Source organism: Hypanus sabinus, chromosome 13, assembly GCF_030144855.1.
Source record: "Hypanus sabinus isolate sHypSab1 chromosome 13, sHypSab1.hap1, whole genome shotgun sequence".
NCBI classification, from domain to species: Eukaryota; Metazoa; Chordata; class Chondrichthyes; order Myliobatiformes; family Dasyatidae; genus Hypanus; species Hypanus sabinus.
Genome location: NC_082718.1, coordinates 48,435,866 through 48,446,999, shown reverse-complemented (window position 1 = coordinate 48,446,999; position 11,134 = coordinate 48,435,866).

Below are 11,134 nucleotides of genomic sequence, written 5' to 3'. Positions count from 1 at the left end.
TCAGCAGTATCACATTACGTTAACCTCATGTCCTTTAACCTCGGGCGAGGGAGGGTGAAATCTTTAGGTGAGATTTGCAGCTTCCACTTTGCACCTGGTGTGTACATTTTGTGATAAAGGACAGGCAGTACATTCCTTATTATTCAACTATCCATCTGCTACATATGGCACCTCACTGGAAATATAAGATCCGATAAAAGGTTCTCCTCACTTGTGAAATCTCCAACGATGGGCTCAAGCCTCAGTAATCAGAGGTGAAAGTCTAAGTCTGATGGTAGTTTAGCCCTGATTTTATTTGTATCTCATTTACAGTTTCCATTGAGGTTTATAAAGAAGAGATAGGAACTCTCATTTAAAAAGGTGTGCATTGGATAATATGTACTGTCAGCAGGACCAGTAATAGCCAGCCATCCACTTCACTATCCCAGCCCTGAGTCTGATGGAAGCCCCAACACTATGGTCTCAGTAACTGATTGCCCAGAGATCTGGAACTCACGCGTTCTGCGGTAACAGAAAAATATTCAATCAGAAACAAAGTAGGATACCAATATGAGGGAGGTAACATCAGAATTAAGGGGGAAGAGTGAAATAATGGAGCTAAAAATCTTGTAGCTGACATGGATTTCAAGTGAAGAAAGAAATTATGCTGTTTGTAATTATAGCTAATCTTCCTAGATCAAATAATCACCAGCACACATTTTGCTCTATTCCGCGCAGCCCATGAGCTGAGATTAGGGAGGTCGGACCTTGAGGATGACATGCAACAAGGTTCTCTGGATGGTCCTTTTCTTCCGATGTGCCCTCTGGGTGTTTACACCACTCTGTAGAGTACTTCAGTAAACAATTATGCTGAAAGAAAGTGTCTCTCTGACTGTGCATTGCTCAGTGCCAGGTAAAGTATCAGCTTCAAAAGATATGCTGAGATCCAAAATGGGCTTTAAACCCAATTCATTCTGACCTAGAAGCAAGGACATTGGTACTACACCAAACTACCATTAATAAGTCAAGAAAATAATTGCTTCTGCCACTGCCATTAAATAGTCAATAATTACTTATACTTCTCTCCGCACTAATCTCCGTCCTGGCACATATACCTGCAAGTGACAGATATACTACACTTGCCCAGTTACCTCCTCCCTTACCTCCATTTGGGGCCTCAGAGGCTAACCATTTAAAATCCTCTCCCCATTCCATTCCTGACCTGTTGGTCCCTTTTGCCATGATGAAGCCATTCCCAGGGTGGAAGAGCAACACCTCATATTCCATCTGGTTTGCCTCCAATGTGAAGGCCTGAACATCAATTGCTCATCTGGTAATTTATTTCCACCCCTCCTTCTCTTTTATTCTATTCACCACTCTGACCTCTTACCTCTTCTCCTCACTTACCTATCACCTCCCACTGATGCCCCTCCTTCTTTCCTTTCTCCTATGGTCCACTCTCCCGTCCTGTCAGATTTCTTCTTCTCCAGCCCTTTACCTTTCCCACCAGCCTGGATTCACCTATTGTGTTCTAGCTGGCCTTCCTTCCCCTCCCACAACCTTTTATTCTGGTGTCATTCCCCCTTCCTTTCCAGTCCTGAAGAAGTGCTCAGTCTTAAAGAAAAGTCTCAGCTCAAAATGTCGACTCTTTATTCATTTCCACAGATGCTGCCTAGTATGCTGAGTTCCTCAGGCATTTTTTGTGTGTTGCTCTGGATTTCCAGAACCTGCAGAATCTCTTGTGTTTATATTCATGCCATGTTCAAAATCAAAAGTAAAGCTTAAACAAAAGATCGCTGATTAGATCAAACCTACTTGTGTTTACAGCTGGATCTAGATGTGCCTTTATTTGTACAGCAGGAATTCTTTTCTTGTTCAAAGCTTTCACTGTAAAAGTATAAAGCTCTTCAGTTGCTGTTTTTCAATGTAAACACCTCAGAGGGTTTGCAGTAACGTAACATAAACTTTCATACTGAAGCCGATTGGGTTAAACTGAATGCTGCAAGCAGTCTATATAGATTTACACTAGACTAAACTGACATGGTGAGTTAATACCTTTCTGTCAGCAATAAAACATTCATATACCCTGAAGAAATAACATAACTTCACGCAAAACCTTTGCATAAACAGAGACATCTTGAAATATCTAAGATGTTATTTATATATAAAAGGGAAATATATTTAAACATGTAAGTCTAATAATTGTTTGGAAAATGTCCACAATCTGTAGAAGGCAATGCCACAATAATGGAGCCACAAGAGTTTGCAGATGTTAGAATCAGGAGCAAAAAATATGCTTCTTGGCAAATCAAGCAGCATCTCTGGAGGTGAAAGGATAGTCAACGTTCCAGATGAAGGACTGAAAACATGGAGGTAAAATAGCCATTATACAGAAGTGAGAGGAGGTATGAAACTGAGACTGGCAGGTGTTAGATGGAACCATATGGGGGTGGGGTTATGAATCCATAAGAAAATTGAACCAAGGAAGCAGAAATCCGGGTAGAGGGGTAGGTTTGTGAATAGCAGGTGGGGGAGGATAACAGATCCTGATCACAAAAGAGGATGGGCTTGGGTGGCAAATGTAAAGAAAGGTCTCGAGAACATAGGTGTACTGGTGAAAATCAGCAAATAACATGTGGAGTGGGTTATATAAAACCGAAAATTTCAAAGTTCATACCATTAGACTGTTCTTCTAGCTTGTGTTTGGTGGCAGCAGAGGAGTCCAAGGTCAGATGGGAGGGGAAATGGAAATGATGTGCAACCAGAAACTCAAGATGGCCATCGAGGACAAAATGCATGTGCTGAGTAAAACAGTCCCTTTGTCTATGCTTGGTATTACCCATGTAGAGGAGGCCACAATGCAAGCAACAAAGGCTGGGCAAGATGCACATGAGTCTCTTCCTCACCTGGAAGGGCTGTTTACAGTGAGGAAGGAGGTGAGGGGTCAAGTGTTGCATCTCCTATAATTGCAGGAGAAAGTCTGGGGGGTGGGGATGGGTGAGTGGGAAGGGTTGAACAAACCAGAGAGTCATGGAGGCAGTGATCCCTGTGGAAAGCAAAATGGGAGAGGCGAGGGGAAGAAGTGGGAGGTGGTGAAATCCTGCTGGAGCCCTCAAAAATGGCCGAGAATAATAGACTGGGCGGAAAGGGGAGGGAACTGCAAAGTGAGGACCAAGGGAACTATATACATGTTTAGTCCAAAGGAGAATGACAGTAGATGTATGAGAAATGCGAGAATAATTTAAACTTCAAAATAAAATTTATTGTCAGAGTACATACATGTCACCATGTACAACCCTGAGATTTCTTTTCTTCAGGCATACTTGGCAAATCTATAGAACAGTAACTGTAAACTGTAAACATCAGGAACTGTTAACAATAAACAAACTGTGCAAATGCAGATATAAATAATGGACATGAAATAACAATATATCAGAGTCCTTAAATGAGTGTAGCTATCCTGATGGCTGAGGGGTAGTAACTGTTCGTGAACCTGCTGGTGCAAGTCCTGAGACACCTGTATGGTCTACGTGATGGCTGTAGTGAGGAAACTGCATGGCCTGGGTGGTGAGGATCTTTGATGATGGATGCTGCTTTTCTACAGCCAACATTTCATGTAGATGTATTCAACGTTTGGGAGGGTTTGATCCGTGATTTACTGGGCTAAATCCACTACCTTTTGTATGATTTCCCTCTCAAAGGCATAGGTGTTCCCATACCAGGCTTTAATGCAGCCAGTCAGCACACTTTCCACCAAACATCAATGGAGGTTTGTCAAGGTTTTCGATGACATGCCAGACCTCCACAGACTCCTGAGGAAGTAGAGGCGCTGTCATGCTTTCTTCACAATTATATTTATATGATGGGTCCAGGATAGGTCCTCTGAGATCGTGACACCCAGGAATTTAAAGTTACTGACCCTCTCCATCTCTGATCCTCCGATTATTACTGGCTCATGCACCTCTGGTTTCCCTCTCCTGAAGTTTACAATCAGTTCCTTGGTTTTATTGACATTGAGTGAGAGGTTATTGTTATTACACTACTCAGCCAAGTTTTCAATCTCCCTCCTGTATGCTGATTCATTACCATCTTCAATGTAGTCCATTACAGTGGTGTTGTCAGCGAACTTACATATGGTGTTAGAGCTGTACTTAGCCACACAGTCATAGGTGTAAAGCGAGCACAGTAGAGGGCTAAGTGCACATCCCTGCAGTGCTCCTGTGCTGAGGAAGATTGTGATGCTTTTGCCAATCTTGGGGTTTACAAGTGAGGAAATCCAGGATCCAATTGCACCAGGGGCTCAGGGCTTGGAGTTTACTGATTAATTTTGAGGGGATCATAGTGTAAAATGCTAACCTGTAATCGATGAAGAGCATCCTGATGTAGGCATCTTAGAGATAACGGCTACCTCTACAAGTACAACTGTTCAATGCAACCTCCAAGCCCCTAATGGATCAACGGTTGACCAGGATAATATCAATTTATGATTAGATGGTTTAATTTCACAACTTGTGTGTCTGGAATAGAATCAGGTGCTGCAGAACTCATTTGTCCTCCCAGGATAGCATTTACACACACAGTGGTAAGAGGAGGTTCATTTTACTGATGAAGAATGCAGATTGGATTAAATCACACTAATTAATTTGTAAGGATTGAGATATGCTCTGCAGCTTCTTCACTTGTTCACATTTCTCGGGCTTTCCCTTGTGGATTTGCCCATCATTACTTTTGCCCCTTACACTTTTTGGTAGGGCTAACAAATATTTGACTTGCAACCTTTGGTAAAGGTGTCATAATTTGGTTTGCTAAGCATGCGCCCAAGCTTTTAAGTGAAGCCAGATGCAAAATAGACTAGGAAATTTCCACTAGTAAGTGGCTGATCTCAGGAAATCTGGATAGGTCCACTCAACTCACGATCAGAGAACACTGCACTTGATCTTCTTCAGCCTTGCTCTGTAGTCACCTCAACAGAGAATTCACTCTCGGGTTATGTGTGAAGAAAATAAACAACATTCAAATTGGCCCTTGTGACTGAGGCAGTCATTATTAACATGATGGAGAGTGAAAAAGTTATATGCTCTATCTCCTCAAGCTTCTTGAAAAATATATCAGTTCCTTAGAGCAGTCTTGTTGTCACATATAATCCTCGGTGCAGTATGGCAGTAGTCTTTGTCGGAGCTATCATCATACACTAGGGCATAAATCTTTAACTGTCAGGGTTTAGCTATTGACTAGGAAAAGCAAATCATGATTTTGAGTGCTGAGAACTATATCAAATCTTGTTTTAGACAAGGAAATCATTTCTAAAGCTCACCTGGAAGCAATGCACTGTATGTATCCCTTTAGTCCTCAAGCTACTTCAGGCATAACATATTTCAATAGTTCTGCTCAACATGAGGCGGAAGAATATTGGGTCTTGTTTCCCTGGTCTCATTTTTTCTCATATTTCTTTCTATGTCACTATAAGCACAGAGGCCTTTGATTAAACAAAACACTTACAACTTCTGTCTTCAGCACTCTCTCCTCTCTGCTTGCTAACTTATGGCCCTTATTTTCTGATACTCTATCTGTTTGTGCTATCCTTTTCTCATATTAGCATCCTCTTGCAATCCTTATTGTTACCCCACTCTCCTCTTCAAAATGGAATAGAATCTGTTCTTGTGGCCATTCCATATTCAACCTGGGAAATCCAATTGATGGACCCATTCTGATACACAAATCAGAGATGCTCCTAAACCCAGGGATGAAACTTTGGCCCCTATAAAAATGTTACTATTTCATTAATTAATATTTGACAAGTTTCCAATAGTTATTTCACAGTTGCCAATCTTTTTATTTCAAAGCAACTTTATGAAATATAAAGCATAAAATAAATCATTATCTGTGTCCATGACAACCACCCACCTTTGTGGTGCTGAGCTATCAAGAATATCGTAGACAGCGTACTCCTACTCAGTAACGGAAACATGCATTGGTTAATCCTTAGTAACCATAAATAAACAACTAAATAATCAGTAAATAATTATTCCAGGTGTATTCTTTTACCATCTGATTTCTATGCCTTTTCTCAACATTCATCGGTATTTTTCCCTTCAATATTTTATTTAATTCCACCTTGGGTGAGACTATAATGAATAATTCCACAAATTCTCCCAGTTTGTTGTCTCACCCAGGTGAAGGTACATCAGGAAATCAAATGTGTAGCCATGGAGATGTCACATTCATTAAAATGCTTAGCGGGCAGCCCACCTTCAAAAAGTAGGGTCCAGCAACTAAAGCATTAACTGGTAAAAAAATCTTCTCGTTCGCTGTCTTAGTACATGTCCATCTTAGAAGGCTCTGTTGTGCTCTTTCCAACATCTGAAGTTTTGTGCTAACACCACAAACAGGGACCAAATTACAAGTCTAGTGACATAATAAAAGACAGGCAATGGAGCGATTTCAAGTCTATAATCTCATCAGATCCAAAGCAGATGCATAAGGTGATGATAATTCTTTCTTTGGTTTCATAATTGGCTTAAGTTCCTGCAGTCAATGCCACCTATCTGCTATATTTTTCTGTGACTTTGAAGCTAGGACATCAAAATGTCTGCCTAAATTCATTTCCATGCAACTTCAGTGTTCCACATTGGTGAAATATCCACATGCCTTAAGCAAAGTGACTTTGGACAAGTTCACGGCAAATATTTGGATACTTTTGCCTCTCCAAGTCATTTCAAGCCCTGCATCTTTCTTTTATCATAACCATTTATGTCTTTACTTAATGCTGATATTATGGAAATTGAAGAACTTAGAGGACAGATGTGTGCTTACAGTAATGGGTCAAACATGATCTTTTTTTATGGGGAGCAAGGTCAATGTGCTATTTTGTTCCTAATTTTTGTTAACAATTTAACACGTTCTATTGCCTGTTTATTTTAGTTTTGTTGATTCTCCATCACTATTTTCAGTTTGTTCTTCTGTGCTGCTGCTTGAGGTCCGGAGGTGAGGCAACATCACATTTTATTGAAATGTTTCATCGAAGCTGCCTCCGGTTAACAAATGATTAAAATGGGCTGCATATTTCCCGTCTTTGTTTCCGTATCACATTTTAGTCAAGGTGCCAATTCAGTCTTACAGGACACAGCATGACTGCATAGTGATTTTCACATAGCTTCTGTGCTGATGTAAAATTGTAAAAATTCTAATGTTTCATTCACATTGTGTTCAAGTTTAGAAATGAAATAACTGGTTACAAGTTCACTGTTTGCAAAGTCGATGCTTATCTACTTTTTTCAGTTTTGCTCCAATTTAGCCTCAAATCATTTCCTGACCATACTTTGATAGGTCACTAAAGTTAGGCTGCGTGTCTGTCTTCATCGGTGTGTTGCCTCCAGCAAATTATTCAATGTGCATTATCTCTGCTTTTAACAGCACCTGCTCCTTAATGCAGGTCAGATTAACCTTCAAATTACTCAACGTCTTTCATTTAGTCAAACAACATTGTGTGGGCAGTTCTTATCAAATCAGTCCCTCTCTAAAGTGTCAAATTTAGCTTCATGGTCCCAAGGCTGATTTACAGCTTGAAACAATTCTTGAAACACAGATCCTGCTGATGAGCCCACTGAATTCCTCCAGCAAGCTTTCCTTTGCATAGCTTTGTTATTGGTGTAACACACAAAATGATGGAAGATCTCAACGGAACAGACAGCATCTATGGAAGGAAATGGACAGTCGATGTTTCGGGTTGAGAGCCTTCATCAGGACTTGAAAGCAAGTGGGAGATAGCCAATATAAAAAATGCAGGCAAGGAGTGGTGGCTGATAAGAGGAGGATAATAATTGGTTTTAGCTGGTTTTAGAATTTGAATCTATGTGATCAAAGTGGAAAGAGCAGGAACAGGAAAAATTTACTCCTTCCCTTTCCCCTCTTCCACCCTCCTGATCTCCCCATTCCTTCTTCCAGTTCCCATCATCACCTTCTTCCCTTTATTTTGTTTGAGTCAAAATTCAGTTTATTGCCATGTGCCTGAGTATGTGTGTTCAGGTACAATACTGGTTTCATCTACTTTTCTGGTTTTACTCTTTAATTTACAGTCCTATAGGCAATGCATCTAGTGAATTAATTAAATATACAGCCAGTTATGGACATAGATATCCAGTTCTTCTCCAGGTTGTTTTGGTAGAAAGAATGCATACTATCACCGAATGTGAAACTGGATCTCAATGTTCATACACATATATTATTTATACCTATTCCAGTTTAATCTAAAAGCAAGTGCATCAAGTAAAATTCTTTTCATAGTGAATTATGACAGGCAATGGAACAGAGTAAGGATTGTGTTAGAAGGTTCTGGGGCTTCACACTAGCTCCAGGCCAAAATTCCACTGGCTTCTTCCTTTGTCTTTTCCTGCACTGCTGTTCATAAATGGGTTAAGTGTTCTTTCCAGCAGCAAATACAAAATGGGCATTGCAAAGTGTATGGAACAATATCTTGATGCAGTGTTAATTGAAAACATTTACTTTTAGTTTACGGGTAACATCAAAGAGATGTACCTCAGTATGAACAAGGGCTGTTTAACCTGATGTGTTCTCCTTCAGACTAGAGGCAGATTTATTAATTCATGTACAGATGTTTAAAATATGACATTGGATGTGATAGCTTCACTAAAAGTGCTTCATATAAACGTGCAACAAAATGATTTCACATCGCAAAATCTTTAACTGTTGTGAATTATGCTGCAAAGGAGTGGTCTGTATTTGCTACTAAGCAATAATAGAGATATAATAGTAGCAGCTCTATTTCACAATGGTATAGAATGAGTTTGGGCTGAATTCTGCTGTTCATGCCTGCTGTACACTTGTAGTCAAACACGAAAGTTGCAACCTGTTGAAAGTCGGATCTGACTGCACCTAACGGTCTGTTCTGGCACTCCTGAGCACTATAGTGGAAGGGTGACCCACTGAAGACAGGCCCCAAAAGCAGGTCCAGCTACTGTACCTCTCCATTTGAAAGTGAGCATAGATCCTGTGAGAAAGGTAAGTGCAGATAAGATTTCACTAGTCTCTTTATTCCCCTTTTTAAATTTAATAAAATACTTGATATTGTTTCAATCTACTTTTAATGAAATGGTATTTTTTCATAATATTATGTGTAATGATTTAATGAGTAGTTTGCTAGATGTTAGACACGTGTAATCTGGCCCTCTGCTTCTGGATACATTGTGCAGACGGAGCAGCAAACCAGGGTCTTTTTACCCTGTTTGCTCAGCAATGCCAATATGAGCTGAACAGCGGAAGAACTCTCTGGGACCTGAATGCAATAAAAGCAATATGTAACACTGATAACAAAAGAAAGTTTAGAGTCACTGAGAGAAACAGTTTAGAAACAGGCCATTCGGCCCACAAAGTCCACGCTGACCAGAAAACACCCATTTATATACTAAATCCATTGTAATCCCAAAATCTCCACCCATATTCCAGCCCTTGCCTGCACACTGGAACAGGTTAACCTATCAGCCCATGTGTTTTGGAGATGCAGGAGAAAACCAGAGCATCTGAAGGAATCCCAGACAGTTAGTAATCCCACACAGGCCACACTGTAAATCAGGACTAAACCAGGTCATTGGAGCTGTGAAGCAATGAACTGCATCTGCCTTTCACGATATAGAATTCATCAAAGCAGAGATAATATGGCTGAAAATGCTAGTAGAGCACGAGAGAGCGCCTGGCATCGGACTATGTTGAATCAGTTCGGAATGGAATGTTTGCTGCTGAATTTTTTCATAATCTTGCCACAGAAGTTAATCCAACAAATTCGAATGCAAATCAAAATGGCTGCAGTTGCTGGAATGATGAAAGGAAACCAGAAAATGTTAGAATCACCCAGCAGGTCAGGCAGTGTCTGTGGAAGGAGAAACACAGATAACAGAGACACAGAAGATTACAGGTGCTGAAACCTGGAGCAAAAATATAAACTATCAGAGAAACTCAGCAGACCTAATGTAAGTCTCACCTTTTTCCCCAAGCAAATGCTGCTTGTCACGTTGAATTCTTCCAACAGTCTTTTTTAACCTAGGTACTGCTTCTGTTATAAAACCAGTAACTTTTTTGATGCTTTTGATTTCCAGATAGATTAAAATTAGTTTTAAAAAAATAAAATTCACATTTTGTTCATTGAGAAGAAGGATATTTGGGAGACTTTTAATCAAAACTGAGGGACTATAATCAGCCTCTTCAGTTTAATGAAATTCTTCCGTGTTCACAAAGGCTATGAGGATCACCTTTGGATGTACTCAGCTCTGGACATATTTTCCACTGACCTCAGTGTATAATCAAATACTGACGGGTGAGATTGGCAAGCAGAGGTAGATTTTGCTCCTATAATTTGCCATTGCAGAAGGATGCAATTTATTTCTCAGTTCTAAACTAATTCTCTTCAAGAACTGTTCCACGGGACTCATTTGCTTTTCCTTCACACTTTTTAAGATGTATTTTCCAGCAAAAGGCAAGAGACCATTCTGTCTCTGGTCAATGCTGTCTTCAAGTATGTCCAGCCACTTCAGTCCAATTCCCTTTTGTTCAATTCTCCCATGACCCTACAACCTAATCCCTCTCACATACCCTCTTACTAATACTGAGTGAAAATACACAGTACAATCATCAATTAACCTCTCAGCACATTCTTGGGATGTGGGAGAAACCAGTTCACCAGAAGGAACCAATATGAATATAAGAAGAACCTGAAAACTCTATACTGGCACCAACCAAAGTCAAGATCAAGCCTGGGTCCTGGAGCTGTATGGTGATACTGTTGTGGCTGTGCTGTCATTTTCAAATATCTATTCATTTTAGATTAATATCTTCATCTCAGCCAACGTTTCTGAAATAAAGATTATCTGGTTCATGTTGCATGGCTCTATGCAAGCTGACTGCCGTGTTCTCCCTCGTCTGATGGGGATTCCACCTTTAAAGTACTTAATTGCCTCCTTTTGGGATATTCTGCAAGGAATGTCATAGGCTTTTCAGAAGTGAGAATATTTCATTGCTTATTAAAGAGTATTGCAGCAATGTATACACAAAGTTAGGACCAACAACTATGAGGGAGTTAGAGGGCTTGGAAGAACCAATGACAATTCAGTTGTCAATCTGGAGCTATACTTTCTTTCATTTTTAT